Source organism: Lemur catta, chromosome 10, assembly GCF_020740605.2.
Source record: "Lemur catta isolate mLemCat1 chromosome 10, mLemCat1.pri, whole genome shotgun sequence".
Classification (NCBI taxonomy): domain Eukaryota; kingdom Metazoa; phylum Chordata; class Mammalia; order Primates; family Lemuridae; genus Lemur; species Lemur catta.
Window position 1 is genome coordinate 46,969,540 of NC_059137.1, and position 25,273 is coordinate 46,994,812.

Here is a 25,273-nt window from a genome sequence, read left to right on the forward strand (position 1 = left end):
GAAGTTTTCAACTTGAATTTTCTAAACTATCATTTAAATACTATTCTTTAATGCAGACTTATTATGGCTCAAGTTAGCTGTAAAATAATTCTTACTCATGTTCTTTTAATTAAAAAAACTCTAAATACCTAAATGTCTCAGGCACAAGTTGGTACTGCCCCAGAACAAGTCTGCTGTATACAATGGCATTTATCATGAGTAAGTGTATATTCTGTAACTCATTTAGGAAACATTTGACTGACTCACCTTAATTTTTGGCTACCAGAATCAGGAAGATAAAAATATAATAGTTTCTGAGTCATCAGGTGTAGACAAATATATTTTACAACGAAGAGAAAACCATCCATATGAAGACCATTTGATCATTTGTAAGCCTTGTGGATTTCCCAAACAGTCCAGATCAAATCCTCAATATTGGTAATTAGCAGATGGTCAGGAATACCACAAATTTGAAAGAGTCAGCATCCTTTATTTTGATTTGATCATGGACAACATTCTTTCTCTTACCCCTTCCTCCTTGCTCATGTCCACCACACACATACACATGGATACACAGTTAAACTATATTCCTCAATGTTATTTGTCAAATAAAGCTGAACCTTGGATACCAAAACAAACAAAAAAATCCCACCTCACATTAGAAGGCAGCTCTGAACGTCCAAGTGAAGCCAGAACGACTGAGTTTGCAGCACGCTGATCCACAGCCACGTGTCTTCCTGAGTGCATAGGTGGCAGACCCCTGGATGTGTAGTTGTTGTCATGCTGAGATAGTCATCTTGTCACATATTAATACATGTGGCTGTGCCCATTCATAAAACATGGACTCCCAACCAGGACAGGACCTGCCAAGGCCCAGAGTCATTCCATCAAGACGTTGGCTTTGAAGAGACCAAGGCAGCTCCAAGGACATTCCATGTGCTTTAGTAAATTAGCCACTAAATGACCCTTCATTTACAGGGGTCCAAGAAAACATCCTTTTAAGTCCTAGGGAAGTAGGCCGAGTGTGAGAAAACGGGGACTAGGAGCCCTGGAGGGCCCTGGAAGCACATAATGTAATGTACAATCTAGCATTGCCAAATCTTACCATTTTCCTAAGAATGTCATCAAATGCTATATAAAATATGCTACTTTTAAAATGATAGCATCTAATGAATTTTTTTAAATGACCGTGCAGACTGACAGAACGCATCTCACAAGTCTTCACAATGGCTACAGTCAGGCCCTGACTACCTCTCTGACCTCCTTCCTGCAGCCCTCCACTCGCTCCCTCACTTGCCCTGCGCCGTCACACCGGCCTGCCGTGCCCCAGCGGTTGCGAGGCACTCTGCAGTCCCAGGGCCTTTGCACCAGCACTCTCCGCACCTGGAAGGCCCTTTCCCTACACAGCCCCATAGCTCGCCCTTTGCCTCTTTTGTGTCTTTTCTTAAATATCTCCTTCCCTGGCCACCCTATTTGAAATCATTTCCTCTCTCCATACTCCCTATTTCTCCTTCCTGCTGGATTTTGCTCAAAAACACTTACCACCATCTAACATATATGCATTGTATTTGACTTTTTTTTTTTGGTCTCTCCCTACTGTATAATGTAAACTATTTAAAGACAGAGATCTAACTTTATTTTGCTTATGGCTATGTCCCTAATGCCTAGAACAGAGTCTGGCACATAGTAGAAACTGGATAAATGTGTTTTTTTTCTTTCAATGAATTAATGAATAACAGACATCTTTGTTCTATGGTCTGAGCTTCCAATTTTTGACTTCTGATTTATATTGAAAATCTCATGGAACACCCAAAAGAAGGAGAGAAGATGGAGTTTTGTCAGTGAACATCTAAAACTCTTACTTTCTAGGAAAGTTAAATAATCAAATGACATCATCCACAAAATCACAGAGCATTTATGTCAGTTATAAATGTCCTACACAGGGAAACCAAAACCTATCCAGCCCTGTCAAACTTATTAATCCCATGATATTTTATTCACTCCATTGTGATTAGATGTTTATCTGATAATAACAAGGTCTTATAGTTTAAGCTACTCCGAATATCTCCCCTTACCCACAATGTTGAGCTTCAGGTAAATAGTGTCTAAAATTAAGCATCTTTCCTTTGCTTGTTGGGAAGTGAAAATAAATATAAAAGAGACAAAAGGGAACAAAGATTAAGCCTGATTTTTGTGAAGGAAGAAAGTTTATTGACAAAGATGCTGTTTTCTCTGAAATTCTTGTCTTGCCTCTTTACTCTGGCCTACATGACTCAAAATTTTGGATGCTATTGTTAAGAATTCAGGTAATTTCTATTTCACCTTCTATTCTTTGCTCAGAAAATGTTCAGACAAGATCAACTGAATTTAGAAAATAAAATTCAGCATGTGTGTGTGTTTATATTCTCTGACATAAGAACAGACTAAACAACTAGAACTCTTCAATTTAATATGATCAATATACATAAGGAGATAAATGGCATAGGGCAGATAGATATATATTACTACTATATAAGAGATGCCTCAAAGCTTGAAATATATAATACTTCATGACTGAGTAGTACATTTTGTAGTTCATCGTCACAAGAAGTGGCACACAATGGAAACACTAAAAATTTGAAAAAGATGAGTTCCTAGATGAAAATAGATCCTTAATATAATCATTTGTGGAAAGTAAGTTGTTTGGACGAATTCTTTGCTCTTTTGAACTATGTGCCAGGCAGTGTTTGGTCAAAAACACTGTAGCTATTTTAACCAGGATGAAATTTAATTTAGGTAATTACAAAACATTGTAAGACAAAAAAAAAATCAGGGAAACTATTATTAATGTTCAGGAAATCAGAAGGAGCAGAAGTTGCAGGGAACATCCATCACTTACCTCAGCTACTTGAAGCACCAAAGTGGGTGATCTGCAGGAAGACCCTTAGAAATCACTGGCAAAAATCTCAGATTTTCTATCTGCTAAAGACCCTGTACCTGCTTGCTATTATCACAGCAAAAATAATGCCTTCTCTTCCACTTTCTCATGCAAGTGTCTCTCACTGGGGGATCCAAAACCAGAGCAGTACTAAGGACTCCTATGCTTGTGGGCCCTGCTTCCAGGGAGAGAAAAGAAGGAAGCGGGCCAAGTTACCGACAGACAATCCTGCCCAAAGTTGGAACCAGTGGGAATGATGGTGCCTTCCTTCTGTTTTCTGCAGACAGACTAGATCTGTTTAGCCTGGGACAGACAGATTCTAGAATGATCCAGGATTCGAATCTTTTGTTCTTACAATAAAACCAGGCATTATCAGAACCACTGGCAGGTTTAACAATCTTTTCTTTGTGGCATTCTCATTCTCTAAGTAAGACAATCCCAGAGTCCGCTTTTTACTAAAATTAATCATTTTCTTTAAATAGTTAATACTGCTGAAGTCTTGCTGTATGTATGTGCCTCTTAACTGGCATCTCTACTAAGAATAGGGAGCAGCGAGGAAAGGTTTTAAAAATAAAGAGAAAACCAGTTTATGTACATAAGGCAGATTGAAATTTCACCAGACTGAGACCAGATTCATCTTAGTAAAACTGATACTACAGCACAGACTAGCAGTTTCCTCTCCTGCAACTCTGAAACCTTTCTGGCCTGTGACTCAGTTTCCTACACTAAGGTGCTGTCCCCGTGGTAGTCGGGGTAGTCAGGGGAAGGAAATGCTTGCTTACCTTTGCTGTGTTTGAAATAACCACTCCACATCAAAGAGGTGACTCACTCGGCCCACTTGCCAGCCCTGAGCTTGCTTCCCACCTCCCACCACCCTTTCCTGGCTGTGCTGTTCTTGGCTGGAGAGGCCTTCCACCAGCAAGTCCAGGTTTGTGGAGCCTGGCACACTCACCTCCCCGAATGACGAGGCTTTCCGAGGTGGGTTGCCCTGCAGGTTGGGACCTGAAGGTGACCACCAATTCGCCCAACCTATGGTTCAAGGTGTATGATTCAAAGTCAAGAAGCTGGGCTTTTACCTCTGCCCCTCAAATAGCACAAAGGGAAATGAAATCATTTTATATGCGCCTGTTAACAGCAAACATGTAACCTGAAAAGGTTACGAGTACCTCTTTTTGTTGGTTTAGAGAAACATGTTGCTGCTGGGAATTACAGAAGTCATCAGGTTCATTTTGGTGAGTTCAACAGTGTTATCACAATGTGGGGCAGATGGAAAGTGCTCAAAAAGAATTTATTCCTGATGGCTATGCCTCTCTCTGGATGGAAACTTAGGTGAATAGCTTCACTTATGAGATTCCTAGAGAGAAAGAATCAATACTTCCTTTGATAATATCTACTACTATATTCAATTTTGAAGAGAACGTGGGCATGGAAAAATAAAGGGCTTTGGAATTAGTAGAGATAGGTTTGTGATTAGATATCCTGGGCAACTTGCTTGTGTTCTTATCAAATAAATGCAGTGTGGTGCTAAAGTAGTTTGGAGTCAGACTGACAATTCTAGAATCTCAGAGGACCATTTACCAGCCACATGACTATTGGTGCTTGACTTCTCTAACTTTCAATTACCTCTGGTAATAAATGGAGCAATGATGAAATTTTCCTCTTAAGCTTGTTGTAAAGATTAAATAAGATAATGCAAATAATATTCTAAACACAGAGCCTGGGACGCAATTAGCATTCAATAAATTTTAGTTATACTCTGAACCTGTTTCCTAATTTGGAAAAAGAGAAGAATAAAACATGTCATACTTCATTGCAAAGGGATGTTGCAGATCACACAAAGTAATATGAAGAAAGTGCTTCCCAAGTGTGATTTATTAACATTATCTAATTCCCTCTTGTTGATGAGCCTATTCCTTTTACCAGCATCTGAACATGGGCTTACTGCTATTATTGTTTGGCATAGTCCTTGACAATTTGCACATAGGTTTAACACACCAGCATTTAGAATACTTTAGCACATGATTACTTCCATTAATGATGAGTGTGACAACCTGTATGTGTTTATGTAGCATAATCCTCAGATATTTTGCCATCGAATGTTCACATTGCCAGCTTTCCCCCCATGCTTGGATGTTTAGGGGAACTGAGATCTACTGCTGGTGGTATGGCTCAATCAATTTTGGGATGGTCCCAGGACTGGCACCTGTTGAAACTAGACCCTTCCAGGACTGTATTGGCAGTAGAATGACCTGCCCATGTTAGAGCAAATCTCCTCTTTCCCCACCTTGCCTCTCAGGCAACCTTAGCCTTTTTTGGCACACCCTACTAAGTAACAATGCTTCTGGGGAATTTGGAGAAGAGTTGGTGTGAATGGGTTTATATATTACCGAGATTGCCTCACTATTACTCATAGTCAATTGGGAAATTTCCAACCATTTCTGCATGATCCTGGCTATCTAATGGATTTGAACTGACATCTGCTATCAAGCTCATTTGAAAAGAGCTTGTCTGAGTATTAGGTTTCGTTCAACAAACATTAAGTGGGACCCATTAGTAAGGGGGTGGTGTGAAATAGAATCAAATCTTTCTGGTTTCAGAAAAAGATCAATTTAGGTTCATAATATCTCTTTTCAATGTTGTGAGGAATAAGAAAGATTTTTTTCTCATAAAAACTGATAGTAGTAAGTGTTCAATAAATAGCTGCTGTTATTAGTATTGTTTTCTTATTATCTCGAACTTTTCTTGTAAAAGGAAATGCTCAGAGAAGTCGGCCAGTTCTTAAGGTGTTCCTGTCCCATAAGATTGCTGTATTACATAGAGAAAATGAGTGGGAAAATGCTTTGTAAAACAACAAATATGGAGTTACTATGGTTATTTAGAGAAATGGCACTTGGAATCTAAGAAACACTGAAGGCTGTATCAAAAAACTGACCTTTCGTTGTTAGAATATAAGATAAGACAAGAAAGGAATCCACATAAGGATAGTTGAGATTCATTTTTATATACTTCTTGGATTGGTCCATCTCTGATATGCATAACTGTGGAATTTCTTTATTTGGTGGTATTCATTTAAAACGTGTGCCTGTGTCATTTCTGTGTATGCATGTGTATGTGTGTGCATATGTGTGTGTACACATTAAAGATTTCTATTTGAACAATTTTCATTTTATTGACTCTTAAAGAAAGATACAGGAGTGAAGAAGGGAAAGTCAGATTTTACTCTTATTATCTTATTAAAAAAATTCAGGCAACTTGAACATAACAGAAAAATATTAAGCTAAAAATGTCTTAATATTACTAGATAGATGCATTTACACATATCCTAGATGTACAAGACTTAGAATATTGCTCATATTAATGCCCATTAATTCAATCTGTTTTTTAATCTCTGAGTAATTGGATAACCTTTAGCATTTATTCTCAATAAACTGTCCTAATTAAAAGTTTGGCATTGGGATTGGGTATGGCAACATAGTCAATGTGACAAGGAGGTTATTAGATTACCTGGATAATTTGATCAGTGAAGATAGCCTATGTAGGCATGTAACTCAGTCCTCCAAGTTCTGTGGTAAGTTTTATTTGCCTGCCTTGCCTGGGTAATTATTTTAGGTTATTAAGTATGAAATGTCCAGTTTCCTTAATTACTAAGTTTGACAGTTGATGTCTATGACATTTCACTTTGACATTTCTTGTTTTATATTTATTGTGAAGGTACATCCTCATTCATTCAAGTGCATGATTTGGCTTGTGATTATCTTTCAATTTGTTTGTAGAGGAATTTTTGTGAAACCACAGGTAAGTCAAAAAAATCCATGTTATTTTCTAATATGAGTTTCATTGTGGAACCAACACAGCACAGACAGCTCGAAATATCAACGAAGTGTTTGGGAAGGATCTGGCTAACGAATGCACAGTATGTTGATGGATTGAGAAGTTCCATTCTGGTGATTTTAATACTGAAAATAAGCCATGTGAGTAACCTGAAACCAAGGTGGATAATGATGAGCTGAAAGACGTAGTGGAAGCGAATCCATTTCAACCTAAGTGTGAATTAGCAGCAAGGGTTGATGTTATTATTCCAATAATATTGGACCATTTAAAACAGCTCTGCAAGGTAAAGAAGGTGGATACATGGGTACTGCATGAATTAAATGAGTGTCAGAAGAGAAATTGTCTCCAAGCTTGCCTTTCTTTGTTGTTGCAACATAAAGGGGAACCATTTCTATACCGTATTGTTACATGTGATTAAAAATGTATTCTTTTTGACAATCACAAACAGTTGGCATAATGGTTCGATAAAGATGAAGTGCCCAAACACAGTCCAAAACATAATATTCATTAAAAAAAGCTAATGGTATCTATTTGGTGGTCCAGTCATGGTATTATCCACTACAGTTTCATGAAAACTAGTCAATTGATTACAGTGGATGTCTACTTCAACCAATTGGACAAAATGATGAGGATCTTGCGATTAAGCTGCTGAGATTGGTCCATAGAAACAGGCCAATGCTCTTGCAAGGTAATGCTTGACCACATGTTGCACAAACAATGCTGCTCAAACTATAGAAGCTGGACTTAGAAACTCTGTGTGATCTACTGTATTCACCAGACCTTGCACCAACTGACTACCACTTCCTCCAGGCTTTAGACAACTTCTTGCAAGGAAAAATATTCAGTTCACAACAAGCTGTGGAAAACACCTTTCACAATTTCATTGCCACTTGCTCTCCAGGTTCCTTCGCTGCTGGCATAAACAACCTACCATTAAGACGGAAAAACTGTGTCATAGTTTAGGCACATACTTTGATTAATTGTACTGCTTCTTGTTTGAGATATAGTAAACTAAACTTCTGATTTGAAATCGGACATTTCATATTTAATACATCAAATTTCCACATCACTTGGCTCTGTAGACGTGGTGAAGATTTTTAGCTCATGTTCAGAGGGTTAAGAAAGCCTGATTTACATAATTGGGATTCTGCCTTTAAAACATCTACCCACAAATGTTTGACTGAATAATTTGCCTGAACTTGCCTTTTAGAGTTTCTTATGTGGGTTGATATTTGCCATCCATGACTATGGCATTTTACAAGCCTACATAGAAATATATATTCTTCTTAAAATTCTTTCTCTACTCCTCTCTCTCTTCCTTCCTTGTTTCCTCTCTCCTTGTTTTTTCTTCCAACTGTTTTTTATAAAATTATATAATGCTGTACCTTGATGGAACCATAGAAATTGTTAACTACTCCAGTATTTCTCAAACTTCATTAATTCCCATACTTGGACTTTAACATAACTAGTTATTTAATATTTTTTTCCATGTGGATTCTCTTTTTTAAAAAATACACTAAAATACCCTCCTTACATACTTTCTAAAAAACTATATTCAAGGCTCATAGCTTTAGTAGGCTGACTATTTTTCCTGATAAATGATAAAAAAATGCATAATCAAGTTTGTACATGTAATACCTAAAATCATCTCATTTAGCTTTGGGAAACACTGTCCTAGACCAGCCTTCAAATGAGTAAACTGAGGCTCAGAGAAGTGCAGTGATGTTTTCCAGAGGTACACAACCAGTTAGGAATAGAGCTAATAGTTGAAACTATGCTTTTGGGTACTTAACTCCAGAACTTTCTTACTATACTACACTGATTATGTATGTTAGTTACCTATTCGGCAGGGCTGTAAGAAATAATCACTAACTAAAATATTATAGAGAAACCATTAGCAGCAACACAATGAAAACAGCTCTTCTTCCTATTTATTTGTTCTTTAATAACTCTTAGGCTACCTAGGTAGCACAGATGCTTCAAGACAGTTGATCTCAATAAAAGTACTCACATGAGGGGATTCGCAAAGTTTCCAAGGGTGTGGATAGTGCTAAGGATGTTTTCAGAACCACATTTTTACCATGAATTCTTCCCTACAAAAGAGTCTCTACAGTTACAAAGAAGTCACACTTTCCATCCACCTGGAATGTTATTATGATGCACTGCCCTGGAGCGAAAACACTTCAGTGGTGACACCAAATATATGGATAAATGACAATACTATACCATGCTGGCTGGGAAAGAGGGAAGAGTTTCATGTCTGTGCAACAAAATCTTGGGGAGGTGTCTAATTCTTTGCTTTCCAGAAAAATGAAGGACTAAACACAATTTCAGCTGATAGATCTTTAAAAATATTTATGCATTATAGATCAATATGTAATTTTTGACACAAAAGTCATACAAAGGTCCCAGAATTAAGTGTCATAACTATAATAAAAGTCCTTCCATTCCCATCTACAAATAAGAGGATTTTTTGTTTGTTTGTTTTAGCATTTACCTCAATTAAAATGACAAACAAGAATAGAATTAATACTAAACTCTAACTCATTCTAGCAGTAAGTAACATTCATATACAGATATGGGAAAAAATCCAGTCCCATTCATCTCATTAAGAGATACTTTTCATTGCTTTTAATTTAATACACATTTATCAATGTTTTAATATTTCAGTATAATTATATTAAACATAATTCAATAATATAATCTATTTTGCTAAATTATTTACTAATAATAATTGTAATATTACTCAGGAGAAATATCCTTTAATATTTAGAGCCTCTTAGGAAATTTAAAAATTAAATTTAGTTTATATTTTTGCTGCAAAGAAGTGCAATAGAGTCTTTAGCAGAAGACTTTAATGAATAAAATAACATAATATAAAATTAGGATAAAACCTCATGAGGAAGGGAAATTTAAAAATGGGTTTAAACATATAAGGAAGATATAAAATTTTCAGTTGCTAAAGAACAGGTCACTTATGAATTGCTATTTTTTAGATGATTGATAATAGGCAATTAAATCACTTTGGTATCTAAATTCCATAGGATGCATTAAAAATTATGTAAAAATTTTAACCAATTGAAAAAATAATTTAAAAAAATTAATATTTAAAATAAGTTGGAAATTACATAATCTGTAATTATTTACCTTTTGGAAAATTTTAGATGTCACCTTAAACTGTTGCAAGAGGTTATAGAGATTTTCAAATTCCTTTAAGAAGTACACAAACAGAAAGTTTGAAGACAATTGCTTTCAGGGCCGGAAACAGTTCCCCGGCTATAGAATGCTTCACGGATAATCCTCAGCCTGGTACTGGTTTCCCAGGAATGAAAACAGTAACTGTCCAAAGGAGAACGCTATCGTCTGGATGCTGCCAGCATTCCTGGGACAGTCTTTCAGATTTCCAAGACCCAGGTGAGCCTGGATGCTCTGTGGTCTTTGGGTCTATCAGATTGACATCTACAGAAAAGTCCAAATTCTGTTAGGAAAGGCTGAACTAGTTAAAGAGAAATCTTCTCCAGCTCCCTATATCACTATAGAATGTAACTTCTGTATTTACCAGATAAAATAAAATGGTTCTTTTCCACATTCTTATAAAAGTTAGAAAAGTCCAAGGCAGATATCCACTTGAATAAGAAAAACAGCAGCATTCATTTAAAATGGATGCATATATTAATACATAAAACCAATGTGTATATTTTAAAGCATTGTGTAACCATGATATTGTTCACTTATTAAAATTTAGACGTTTAATTTTGTATTGAAGCTCATGATAAAGTTGTTTTTAAAGAGGATTAATTCAAAACAAAAAACTTCACTCTAGTAAAGTATATATCTAGTTCTTCTAACCCAGGGAAATACAAGTTATTTATGATCTATTCTGGCAACACTGTGTTTTGTATCACCAAAAGTTTATAATGAGAGGATATATGCATAAAGTTTCCTTTCATTTTCTTTTCTAATTTTTGTGGGCTTTTTTTGCAAAAAATAAAAAAAAGAGTAAAAGCAAAATTTTTTCATACATTTAAAATAACCAGCCTTTTAAATAATTATAAGAATATAGATTTGCTAAAAATGACTTTGTTCAAATTAATATTTTGATCAAGACAATAAAAAATATACCTACCTGATTGTAGAGTAGAGGACACCTTTGGCTTCAACTTCAGAGCATTGTAAAATATAAATTTCATTCTGTTCTATTAACTCCTGATTGTATTAAAAAATGGTTGACCTCTCTTTCACAGCAGTATTTATGTTCATTATAGGAGGAATGAAAAAAAAAAGTAATGAAATCTAGCACTACATGTGGATATTTATATATAGAATTCTACAGAACTGAGAATCTGGAAATGAATTCAAGATCAATGTTAATATACTCCTTTGTAATGTCATCTTATCCTCAATAATCATAATTTTGCCTTATATCACTCATATTCCACTCCTGGGATGTTTCAAAGAAGCCAGGGAAACTATTATCATTAGAAGAAAAATAATAGAGAAAAATGCTTTCATTTAAAAATATTTGCTTCTGTGCTAGACTTTTAAAGGACTTAATATAAACACCATATTGCTTGGAAAACTAGAAAACTGAAAATTTTTCTGAGCCATTAGGAAAGTCTGAATTGCTTTTGCAAACTGAAGCAAGTTTTCACGTATTGTCAATAAAAATAATTGCTGGACAAATTTCCAGTTGTTTCACTTACATTACCTATTTAGATGATTAAAAAAATAAAACAAAAACCTAAATCTAACATTTTTGCTGGTGTCACAAAGATGCAATGCTCCAAGATTTGCTCTGACCCATTTTGAAAAAAAATCACAAGATTTATCCAAAGAATACAATAGGATGACTTGATAGAAAAGATGGATAAGTTGGATGATATATTTTGGATTTAATCTTAAGGTGGGTACAGCATGGTATTCAGGTCATTTACTCAAGAGAAAGGAAAAGATGAGTTATACCTTGCCTTTTTGATAAAAATCATGCAGCAATTCATGCTTTATTCAGTGTTTAGATTAGTATATTTATCTTTGATATTTACAATAACTGCGTTCCAAGGTGATTAAGGTTTAATCACAACTGACTAAGCAAGTAAGCATGAAAGAGAATAAGTCATAATTATTACTCTCTTGTGCATATCCTTACAATATTCAGGGATTTAGACTCATTTCCACCCTCTGCAACTAATTTGACCTTACCTTTTCTATGAAAGATAAATTAACTTGAAGCATAATAAGTTAAAAATGCAGAAAATATTTATTTAATAGCGTCTCAGGTATTATCCAGCAGTTGGCTAAGTTTTCATACAGGTTAAGAAAGCTGATATCCCAGCTATGTCAGGGAGAATTAAACGTCAAAAAAGCTGTGCATGTAACTGTGCCCCTCTCTTCATATCCAACCAGAACAGAAGCACTCAGCTCCCCTGTACAGCCTTGTGGAATCACCTTACCTTTTGCGGGTTTAGGCAAGTCCGGTCTTCAACGAATGGCTTGGCAGGCTGTGGGATGGGGGAATTTAACAAATTACACTCTTATACTTTGCAACAGAGTACTATTTTTGAGTATGAATAAGAATTAGCTGAGTCATTTGGATGTTTTTAAGATGTAAACAAAATATCTGCTTAAATATCTGGGTTTTTTTGGTTGTGTTTTTGTTTTGTTTTTGTAGAGATAGGATCTTGCTTTGTTGCCCAGGCTGAAGTGCCGTGGTAGAATCATAGCTCACTGAATCTTCGAACTCCTGGGCCCAAGCAATCCTCCTTCCTGCCTCAGCCGCCTGAGTAGCTGGGATTAGAGGTATGTACCACTATGCTTGGCTAATCCATCCTTCCTTTCTTCCTTCCTTCCTTCCCTCCTTCCTTCCTTCCTTCCTTCCTTCCTTCCTTCCTTCCTTCCTTCCCCCCTCCCTTCCTTCCTCACTCCCTCTCTTCCTTCCTTCCTTCCTTCCTTCCTTCCTTCCTTCCTTCCCCCTATATAGGTCTCTCACCTCCTTAGTTAAATATATTCCTAAGTATTTTATTTCTTCGATGCTATTCTGAAAGGTATTGCATCTTTGATTTGATTCTCAGCTTGACTGATTATTGGTGTATATGAAAGCTACTGATTTGTGTGCATTGATTTGGTAGCCTGAGACTTTGCTGAATTCATTATCCTTTCCAGGAATCTCTTGGTTGAATCTTTGGGGTTTTCTAGATATAATGTCATATCATCAGTAAAGAGTGATGATAATTTGACCTCTTCTTTCCCCATTTGGATACCCTTGATTTCCTTCTCTTGTCTGATTGCTCTGGCAAGGACTTCCAGCACTATGTTGAATAGAAGTGGTGATAGAGGGCAACCTTGTCTTATTCAAGTTCTTAGCAGGAATGCTTTCAATTTTTTCCCATTCAGTACTATGTTGGCTGTGGATTTTTCATATATGGCTTTAGTAATTTTAAGGTGTGTCCCATCTGTGCCTATTTTGTTAAGAGTTCTTATCGTAAAAGGGTGCTGAATTTTGTCAAATGCTTTTTCTGCATCTATTGAGGGGTTCATATGGTCACCTAACTCCGGTGAGGATGGCTTTTATCAAAAAGTCCCAAAACAACAGATACTGGTGAGAATGCAGAGAGAAAAGTACACTTATACACTCTTGGTGGGACTACAAACTAGTACAACCACTGTGGAAAGTAGTATGGCAATATCTCAAAAAATTAAAGGTAAAACTACCATTTTTATCTAGCAATCCCACTACTAGCTATTTATCCAAAGGAAAAAAAGATATTTTATTAAAAAGATACTTGCACTCAAATGTTTATAGCAGCCTAATGCACAATTACAAAGATGTGGAATCAACCCAAGTGTCTATCAATACATGAGTGGATTAATAAAATGTGGTATATATATATATATATATATATATATATATACAATGGAGCACTACTCAGCCATTAAAAAAAATGGTGATCTAGTATCTTTTATAACAACTGATGGAACTAGAGGCCATTATTCTTAGTGAGGTATCGCAAGAATGGAAAAACAAACACCACATGTACTCAATACTAAATTGGAACTAATTGATCGATACTTACGTGCACATAATTCAAGGGAAATCAAGTAGGTGGGAAGGGGGAGTAGGGAATGGGTAAATTCACATCTAATGGGTACAATGCACTAACTCACTAAAGGACACACTTATAATTTCAATTCAAACTGTACAAAAGCAAATTATGTAACCAAAACATACGTACCCCTGTCAAATTCTGAGAGCAAAGCGCTATGAGAGTTTTCTGTCAGATCTCTTGATTGGCCTAAACTCCTGATAGATATGGATTCAAAATAATAGAAAAAGGAAAAGAAAAATGCCCCCTTTTATAAAACAACAACAATGATAACAACAACTCATTGTAAGACCCCTATTGGTTTAAGACAAGCAATTTAACGTACAAAGCCAAGACTCAACTGGTAATAAAGAAGAAAACCCAAGCCTTTGAAAACAACTCAGAGGATGGCAAAAAGTTCCTTTCTCTCCCTCCCTCCTTCTCTCTCTCTTTTTTTCTTTCTTCAGATATAAAATATACATTCCCCTTTTTTGATCACATTTGTGAGGCATATTCTTTTTAAAATTTTTTTATTTTTAATTATTATAAGTTCATAATAGTTGTATATATTTATAGGGTACATGTGATGTTTTGATACAATGTATAACAATCAAATCAGGGTAGTTGGGGTATTCATCACCTCAAGCATTTATCATTTTTTTGTGTTAGGAACATTCCAATTCCACTCTTTTAGTTGTTTTAAAGTATACTCTAATTTACTGTTGACTATAGTCGCTTTGTTGTGCTATCAAATATTGTCCATTCTATCTAATTATCTAATTATATTTTTGCACCCATTAACCATCCCCACTGTGTGTCATATTAGTTTCTCATATATTAGCAATGTAAATGACAATTAAGTATTATTATAATATTTAGTAAATGGCCATACAGAGATTTTCCAAAAGGATTGTTGCCTTCCAAGTCCAGTTAACTTTATGTTCACCATTCTGTTTAGAAACACTCTTCAGTGTAGAAATTTTCCTGGAATATTGTTGCTCTTGGTTACCACACACTGGAGATGAGTATTATACCTGATTCATTCTTTCTGTCTTTTGTTCTATCTCCTACCCAGTGATTGTGTGGAAAATATTTTGACAAGTCTAATGCTTTCAATCAAAGTACAAAGCTCTGTACTAAAAGCTGCAGAGTAAAAGAATCACTTCTAAAGGCTTCATCATTTGTCAGTTCAGAGAAATCTGTCAGATTTTAAACCTGATTAGTAAGTTTTTCATTCAATATTTCATGACATGTTTATTGTCACATTATGTAATTTTTATTTTATTTTTAAAACTTTTTTGGCAAAGTGTGGAAAGATGAATACTCAGCACTCATATTGTCTATTTGGATAATTCACACACTTTTTGGTTCTAAATTTGAAGTAGTATTTTCCTATAACTTTAGATTTGGACATTCATTTCTCTTGTCATTTCAGAGTATAACATTAAGTTAGAAGGAAAAGAGTGTCAGGAGGAAGGGACATGATGTATTTACATTTCTTCTACTCTCTCTGACCATAATGTCCCTGTGTATCTAAAATTACATTCGAAAAGGACATCTGAAATCATCTGGTGGCGCTCCTCTTCTTTATAGATGAGCAAACTAATTCTCAAGGAGCCAGTGTGGTCTTGTACAAAAGCATGAGTTTGGGAGTCAAACAGAACCAGGCTTGACTTCCATCCGTATTAGTAACTATGTAAACTTGGACAAGTTACTTAAATTTCCTGAGACTTGGTGTGCTCCTCTGGAGAAGGGAGATAATAATACTTACTTGCTAGGGATGCCATAAAGGATTTAATTAAAATCATGTATTTGAATGCCTGGTAAAGAGTAGACACTTGGTACTTGTTAGTTCTCTTGCCTTTTCAAGGAAACAAAGTAAATTAGTGACAAAAACCTGCTTTAGATTTGAAGCAAAAAAGACTTTTATTTTTTGCTATTTCTATCACAACTTGCCAATGAATCCCTAAGGAAGCTTCAGTCTGGAATTGAAATCCCTCATCCTACCCTACGCATGACTTTTGTCAATGAATGAGACACTGTATTAACCAAGACTGCAGCCTCTGTTGTTTGTCCAGGTGGAGGCAAGAGATACATAAATCCTTTCCCAATTACCAACTATCAACAGCTCAAGCTGAGGAAATCATCCTATACTGAGGGTAGACCTGATTGGATTACCAGTGACAGTGTACTAAAATATTCTGGAGTTAATATCCAAATCTTCATTATGGACCCGATTATGCCAGAAGTCATTAACTTTTATGCCTCCTTAAGAACATATCAGCAGAAAATTCCCCAAATCCTACTTTTCAATTCCAGTTAATTTCCATGTCCCTTTTCCACCAAATAGTTCAAATTACTATATTTACTTTTTTTCCACCATAATTCATTCACAGATAATCTATCTCTATCCACTGTTTTAACAATTTTTTTTTTTGTAAGCTTTTTGGAACCTAGTTTTCCTGCGATAAAAATCTCTTGATCCTTGAATGTTTTCTTGGTTCCCTTCCAGTATCTCAGCACAGAGCAATACCTTCCATCTCATTGCTCTAGCTCAGAAGTTGAAAAACTACAGCCCTGCAGTCCAAATCCAGCCCTTTGCCTGTTTGTATATGACTGGTAAGCTAAGAGGTCTTAATATTCTTATATGGTTAAAAAAATTTAAAAGAGGAATATTTCATGACAAAAACTATGTGAAATTCAAATTTCATTGCTCATAAATCTAACTGGAACATAGTCGTGCTTGTTACATATTGACCATGGCTGCTGTGCACCACAATGGCAGAGTTGAACAGTTATGACAGAAACCGTACAGCCTGCAAAGCTTAAAATCTTTACTATCTGGTCCTTAACAGAAAAAAATTTGCAGACCCCTCCCAGACTCTCAAAACTCAGCTCTCTCCTTGACCTCTAAAACCAGTCTTGTCCACTGTACTCAGTGTGTATTTCTCCGAACAGCCAACTCTCTCCATCCTAGATAAGCTGCTATCATATTACACAGACACTGCTGTAATGTCTCCTAAATGGTCTCCTAATAATATATACCATCTATTTCCCATGCAGAAAGAAAACTATAATGTTTGATCATACCATTTATCTGCTTAATATCATTCAATTCCTTCCCATTGCTCTTAGAATAAAAAACAAAATTCTTTTTTTTTTTTTTAATTTCAGCTCTTCATGGGGGTACAAAGGCTCAGGTTATATACATCGTCCGTGTCCCACCCATCCCCCTGAGTCAGAGCCTCAGGCGTGTCCATTCTCCAGACAGTGCGCCTGGCATTCACCATGTAGTCATACCTCCATCCCCTCCCCCCTCCACCTCCCTGAGTCAGCACCTTCAAGCATGCCCATTCCCCAGACGGTTCAGTGGCCCACATGATCTGGCTTGCCTGCCTCTGCTGTTCTACCTTTTGGCTCCCTCTCCTTCTGACCCAGTAGTCTTACCACACTGGGTTTTCTTATGTTCTTACTCAGGGCCTTAGAACATGGTATTCTTAACCATAACCATTTTACCTATCTCCTCCTTGCTAGCTAACTCTTATTTACCATTTGCATCTAGACTTCTTCATGGACACCTTTCTCAATTTCCTTGGAGAGACCAATGTTTTTATTTGTTCTTATTATGTCTGATAATTTTCTTTTTGAAACATTTATCACTCTTTCTTATTATAGTTACTTAATCAACATCTTCCCCCCACTAGACTATAAGCTTTACTAGCACAGAAACTATTTGTATTTTGCTCACCAATGTATTCTAAACACTCAAAAGAGCACTTGACACACAATGAGTGCCTAATAAATACTCATTGACAGAAAGAACACACAAAGAAGTACCTGCACTCTGATCTTCCCAGACTTTTCCTGAGGAATTGAAAGTTTTTCCCCCACTTCCACTTTAGATCATAAGCCTCATGGGGGCAGGGGCCAGGTCTGTTTTCCTATGGACCTGTCATTGTTATATCTCCAAGCACATGACATGTAGTCACTGCTCAAAAAATATTTACTGAATCGACAATGAATGAGCTTTCTCTTTACTCTCAGGTCCCATAAGAGGGGCTGTATTTCTAGCCACTGCTGCCTCAAGACAATTTTTCCATCATCAACTCTCAATTATTTCTCTTCTTCTAAAGTATATTTCAATGTAAAATTTTATATTTTGGAGAGGCCTGAATGATACTTAGTTCAACCCTCTCATGTCAAGACCAACATGACTTTGATGCGATTGCTTATGCAATTTTCCACCTATCCTTATCACAGTCATCTTTTGGCCCTATGTTCTCCCACTCTCCTGCATGTATGCAGGGGTAGACTACTGAATTATTTATAGTCCTCTGTTTTGGGTACATTTTCATTGCTTTTTCATGCCGATGTCTCTCTAGCTTTCTTTTCTTCCTATTTTTTTAATCCTCAATTATTTCAGTACATAGCTCACAATTCTTTTCTCCATTTCAATCCCTAGTCATCAATGTCAATGACTTGATCATCCATGGTACTGACTGTTGAATTTGGTCTCACTGTGCTTTTCCCTTCCCAATAGCAGTGACACTGCTGCACCTCAAAGTTCTTGGACTCTTACAGTCCCTGTTTGAAAGCCTTTCATTCTTTCACCTGTCCATTTCCTTCACTCTGGTCAGTTCTATAATATATCCTCATTGAAATTTTTCTCTTGAACACTTGAAGTCTCTTAGTCCACTGGTCTCATGGTGATTTTATTGACATCTCATCCTCAATGACCACTTTTGTCAGTGGGTCACAGCGTAGCCACAGCATCAGCTACCAGCCAGAAGAAACTCATATTGCCTTCTACATCTGCACTCAATCTCAGGAAACCAAGTGTTGGTTTATTACAAGCTTATGCTCACTGACTTCCACTGGGCTCTCTCTACTACTCAGCAAGGGTATGATGAATCACTCATTATTTTTAGAGACCTGAACACCTCTTTCTGACTTCCTGCACGATAACCCATAGATCTACCAGATGCCTTAACTTCAACTTTGCTTAGAGAACTCAGGCCTTTATACGTCCCTTCTATTTACCTCAAATCTCTTGGGATCTATGTTTTCCTTTAGTCTCTGCCTGTTTTCTACCTCTGCTCCTCCTAATTTCTGACAAAGAAGAGAGTTCCTCTCCCCTGCATTTCCTCCATGTTCACATCTCCAACTTCCAGGACTTCCTTTTTTTTGTTGTTTTTTTTTTTTTGAGACAGAGTCTCGCTTTGTTGCCTGGGCTAGAGTGAGTGCCGTGGCGTCAGCCTAGCTCACAGCAACCTCAAACTCCTGGGCTCAAGCGATCCTACTGCCTCAGCCTCCTGAGTAGCTGGGACTACAGGCATGCACCACCATGCCCGGCTAATTTTTTCTATATAGATTTTTAGCTGTCCAAATCATTTCTTTCTATTTTTGGTAGAGACAGGGTCTTGCTCTTGCTCAGGCTGATCTCGAACTCCTGACCTCGAGCGATCCACCCATCTCGGCCTCCCAGAGTGCTAGGATTACAGGAGTGAGCCACTGAGCCAGGCCCAGGACTTCCTTTTTTCTAACATTTTCATCTTCAAATTCTACTCCTCCTGGCTCTTTCCCCTCGCCTACCAACATTTTTAGGTCTTGCCTAAACTACAAATCTTCCCTCCATTATCTTCAAAAACTTCCATTTCATCTTTTCCTATCTAATGTATTAATATTAAAAGAGTAGTCTCCATTTCTCACTACCAGCTTACTCTCAACTACTGCAAATGGATTTAAATCCCAACCGGTTTCTGAAACTGCTGCATTTCAGGAGAGTCGTGACCCATGGTTACAAATTACAGAAGTATGAGTTCTTATCCCTTTCAACCTGTCTGTAGTATTGGACACCACTGGCTACCTACTCTTTCTTGAAACCCTCCCTTGCCTTAGCATGAGTGGCACTAACTGATTCTCCTCCTACACTGTTGACTGCTTCTTGTCACTTCTCATCTCCACTCCGGCAAGTACCTTCATTTTGTTTAATTTTGTAGGTATTTGTTTCTCCCTCCCCAAACCTGTGGCTTTTTCAGGTTGTGAACTTTGCAAGCAGAACTGTATTTACTCCTGTTTGACTTCCTGCAGCACAGTCTACCATAGCAGGGATAAAATAAACAAATTCACAATCAGTAATTTATTGTATTGCATGAAAGACTGGGAGTCTAAGCCTTTAAAGTAGGAGAGCCTTTGGCATAGTCTTAGCATGATATCTTACTCATTGAAGTAATTTGGACATAAATAATAATTAGGACCAATTCTCAACTGCACTTCAGTCTCTGAAAAAAGAAAAAGGAATTTTATTTTTAATATATAGAAAATATTATTTAAATCCTCTTTTGTCTATTACTTTCACTCACTCTCATTATCTTTTCCAAAATAGCAGCTGCACTTTAAAAATCAATTTCTCTCTCTCTCTCATTCTGGAGATAGATATATATAGATATAGATATAGATAGATTTATGTATATTTGTCTATCTTATGCCTCTTTCAATCATATGAGTTTTCTTTCTGTCTCACTTTAGAGTAAATTGCTTAGGAGAAGCAGCAGATTAATAGCTCTGGATGGTGATGATGTATCCTATTCAAAGTCATACTTTCTGATGATACTTTGTTATTCTCCAAGAATATATCATCCTTATTCTCCAAACTTGTTTCATAAGAATCAATGGACCTTCTCTAAGACTTTATTTTTTTTAAAGTTCAGTGTATATGAGTAGTAATTTTCAGAGAAATAGAAGGCAGATGAAAGATGGAAAACCAAAAAATTCCATACATAGTAGAAATGAAGTTTTCACCAAGATGATGACCAGCAATTAATCAAAGTTAGTGACTCAAATAAGAGTCCAGACATATTAGTATGCTGTAGTAAACTGTGAGTTATATAACAAAAATGTATTACTAATAAAGTGCTAATGTTTGCAAAGGCTTTATTTTTAATTTCTTATAAATCATAGGGGATTTAAGATTATCTTTAAAACAACATCACTTCTGCTCAATTGCATTCTACTAAATTTTCTTTGGGGGAGAGATAGTCTGGCCAGGAAATAAAGCTTTTAGGATCAGTAATTGCACAGTAAATAGCCTGCCTTAACTATGTTGAAGCCTATGAGAAACTTTGCTGATACTCTAACAATAGATGTAAATGAGTGAATATATAAATACAGGACTCTGTGCAGTGGAGTTTGATATTTGGTAGTAAGGCAGGGCTAGTAAAAGACAGATGGGTCAATATATATCTCTGTTTTACTAAGGGAAAATATATTGTCAGGGCTTCTGAGTCATATTCTCATTATTCCTCATACCATACCCTAAGCTCAAGGATATGAACCTTGAGATAAGGCATGGTGAGATAAACCACATCCTTTTGACTTTCTCTGTTTTTCTTTCTGCCTAACAGAACAGGTAGAAGCCCAACTAGTGGCACAATGAGGTAGCACCCAGGCATTTGGACCAAAACCAAACGCAGGTGAAACAGAATGAGGGAAATTCTTTGTTAGAGGGCAGAAACTGCATTTGGACCCTACCCTGACTATAGGAAGCACTAATCTGAATCTTGTTAAGTCCAACATTTCTTATTCAACCGGGCAGATACCCACAGATCACCTCTGTTACCTTTGTCTGGGGTCCTACCTGTTCTTCATATTTTACAACATAATAAAACTTGAAGTAGATAGCTTTTTTAAATATAACTACTTAGTAGGATAAATAAAAAAATCCTGCTTAATTTTAGTTACTGAATTTAATAAATACTCCCCTTTTCCATAAAAATCACATACAATAAATAGGAAGGAAACTAGAAATAGAAAGTAAACAATAAGGATAAGGGGAAGAATGCAAATGTGATAACCATAGGAGTTAACATAATAGCCATGATTAACTTTAAAATTAGTCTCACATACAATAAATAGGAAGGAAAACTAGAAATAGAAAGTAAACAAGAAGGATAAGGGGAAGAATGCAAATGTGATAACCATAGGAGTTACCATAATAGCCATGATTAACTTTAAAATTAGTCTCTGATATCTGAGCTATTATAAGACAAAAAGGGATCACCCTTTGATCACCTGTAGCCTTTTGTGGCAATGCACCAGCAACTTCTCCATCACCTGGGAGCCTGGGAGTTTATTAGAAATGCAGATTCTCAGTACAGCCATTATGGAAAACTGTATGAAGTTTCCTCAAAACTTTAAAAATAGAACTACCATGTGATCCAGCAATCCCACTTCTAGGTATATATATCCAAAAGAAATGAAATCAGTTTGTTGAGATATCTGCACTTTCATGTTCATTGTGGCTTTATTTACAATAACCAAGAAATAGAATTAAGCTAAGTGTCCATCCATGGACAAATGAATGAAGAAAACATGGTACTTATACAGAATGGAATACTATTTAGCCTTTTAAAAGAAGGAAATCATGTCGTTTGTGACAATATGGATGAACATGGAGGACATTAAGTGAAATAAGCCCAGCACAGAAAGACAAACATTGCATGATTCCCACTTATATGTAGAATCTCAAAAAGTTGAACTCGTAGAGGTAGAGAGTAAAATGATGATTATCAAGGGCTGGCAGGGGTGATTTGGGGAGATGTTGATCAAAGCATACAAAATTTCAGTTAGATTGGAGGAGTAAGTTCAAGCATTCTATTGTACTTCATGGTGACTATAGTTAATGACAATGTATTGTAGTCTTAAAAATCCCTGCAAAAGTGAATATTAAGTGTCCTCACCACAAGAAATAAGAATGTGAGTTCATACATATGTTAATTAACTTGATTTAGCCATTCCACAATGCGTAATATTTCAAAACACCATGTTGTACTTAATAAATATAAAAATTGTATATTTTTATATGTCTATCAAGAAAAATAAATGAATAAATCAGAAAAGGAAATACAAATTCTCAGGCCCCAGACTAGTCCCACTGAATCAAAATCCTTGAAAATGGGGTCCAGGAATCTTCATTTAACAAGCTCTCCAAGAGATTCTGATCCACATTAAGATATTATAATGGGGGCTGGTAATTAGGAAAAAGATCTGGGGCAGGAGCAGACCACCAGCAATGTGCTTCAGCCTCAAGTGCTGAGTGAGCAAGCTTGATTGGAAAGAACCATCCATGTCAGAGCCAGCTGGCAGACCCCAAGCAAGCACGAGTATTCTGGGCACAGGGACTCCACTGTGCGGCTGCCAGAGCCGACCTCTCAGAGAAGCACCAGTTCTAGCAGGGAAACAAATGCCACTTCTTTCACTTCTTTTTCTTCTCTTTCCTGATCCAATGGCACTGGTGACCTGCCGGCCAGATTTAATTACAGGCTGGGAGAGAAGGTTTGGTGTTTGGATTTGGTTCCCTAAGAAAATAATGACTTACTTCAGCTGGTGAGATTTGTGCTTTCAGAATGGCAGCAGGACTGCAGGCACAGGGAAGCCCGAAAGATCAGCACCCTCCGTAAGAGCTTCCAACTAGCCGTTAGGAACTGAAAACGAGATGAAAAATGACCAAGAAATAAAGTTCACTTTGCTGGGATTTATGGCACAGCAAGGAATTATTTGTAGGAAACCTAGAAACCTGTCCAAGTCCAGCACCAGCCCCAGCCCATACACAGACCTGGAGACTGTTGCTTGCTTATCAGATAGTGGTTAGCAACATATAATGTGCATAGTAGGCTTGCAGGTCTAGACCCGTATTTCCCAAATATAAGCCTACTACTTTGTCTGTATTCATTTAACATCCTTATTCTATTATGGGTACTTAACGCAGATGTCAGAGTAAAGGTTGTTTCCCCAAAGCATCATAAATACACATATGGGAATATAAAATTACATGAGAAATGCCATTTCTTTCACAGGGTTGATAACATAAATATTATCCATTCTTCACTTGCATTGAAACAATCAACTAAGATCTCAAATAGATTGACGAGTGAAGTAAAAACAAAAATTTAATCTCCATTAGATGAATTTTAAAAATAAAAGGCAAGTAGCTAAGGATGAATCAGGCAGGCCTGGCTTTAAATCCCAGTTTAACTGCTAACCAGCTAAGTAGCCTTAGATAAGTTTACTTAAACTTTCTGAGTCTCATTTTCTTCTCTTGCTAAAACAAATTCTCTCCCAGTTGTGTGAGGGTTAAAAAAGAAAATAAATGCAATGGACATAAGATAGTACTGACTTCTGGTAAATAGTCGATGAATATAAATAATACTATTAGCAAGAATGACTATAAAAGACTTAATTAGAAATACACAGAAGATAAGTATTTATGTATGCACACTTTATATGTGTAACTACATTTTATTTTTTAGGAATGCATTCTAAAAAGATGGAATACAGGGTTGAAGTGTGTGTTCCTTGTGATAAAAAATAATCCTGTTTGATTTCCAATAAATTGCATTTCAGGTAATCAGGGAAAATCATTGTCAAACAGTTTATAAATAAAATCAAAATAGATACAAATAAGTAAACTCACCTAAAATAACTGCCTTATTAATCAGCATGGAAGGAAAAAAAATTGAGCTTCTGCTTAAAAGAGGTTTAAACTAAATAGAAACTTATTTAAAAGTAAGGCTTCATTAAGTTTGAATACTTTAAATACATAAGTCTGTGTGCTTACAGACTCTTTCACATTATAAAATATGCTGGAGAAAAACACAAAGAGATATTTGCATACCCATGTTCATAACAGCATTATTCACTATATCTAAAAGGTGGAAGCAATCCCAGTGCCTATTGGTGGATGAATGAATAAAGAAAACGTGGTAGACACATACAATGGAATATTACTCAGCTTTAAAAAGAAGAAAATCCTCTTACATGTTTCAACATGGAAGAACCTGTAGGACATTATACTAAGTGGAATAAGCCAGCCATGAAAAAACAGATGCTGTATGACTCCACTTATATGAGGCACCTAGTGTAGTCAAGCTACAGAAAGGAGAATGGTGTCATCAGGGGGTGTAAGAATGGGGAAATGAGGAGTTGTTTTTCAATGGGTACAAAGTTTCCATTTTGCAGGATAAAAAATTCTAGTGATCTGCGGCATAATATTGTGAATACATTTAACGCTAGTGAACTGTACACTTAAAAATGGTTACGATGGTAAATTTTGTTATCTGTTTTTACTACAATTAAAAGTAAAATACACCAGATAGCCTTCATCTTTGCCATTTTCATACATTTTCTTATGAATCAAAAGGCACACTAATAGACTGCCTTTATGTTGGCTAAATCATGTTAAATTTTTGCCTAGAGCCTGAGATACAGTTACCATAAGAAACTCCATCTTCCTCTTAAATCTAGAGGTTTCAGTCACAAAGAGAATTAAAATGAACATGGAAAACTAGTATTAATCCTTCCTCGTATTTTAACATGCCCTTTTTATGTTTAAAATGAAAGAACCTAACTAAATGAAGTTAATTTTTAAATAGAAAATTAGTTAGAACCCAGAGATACAAATAGTAAGAAC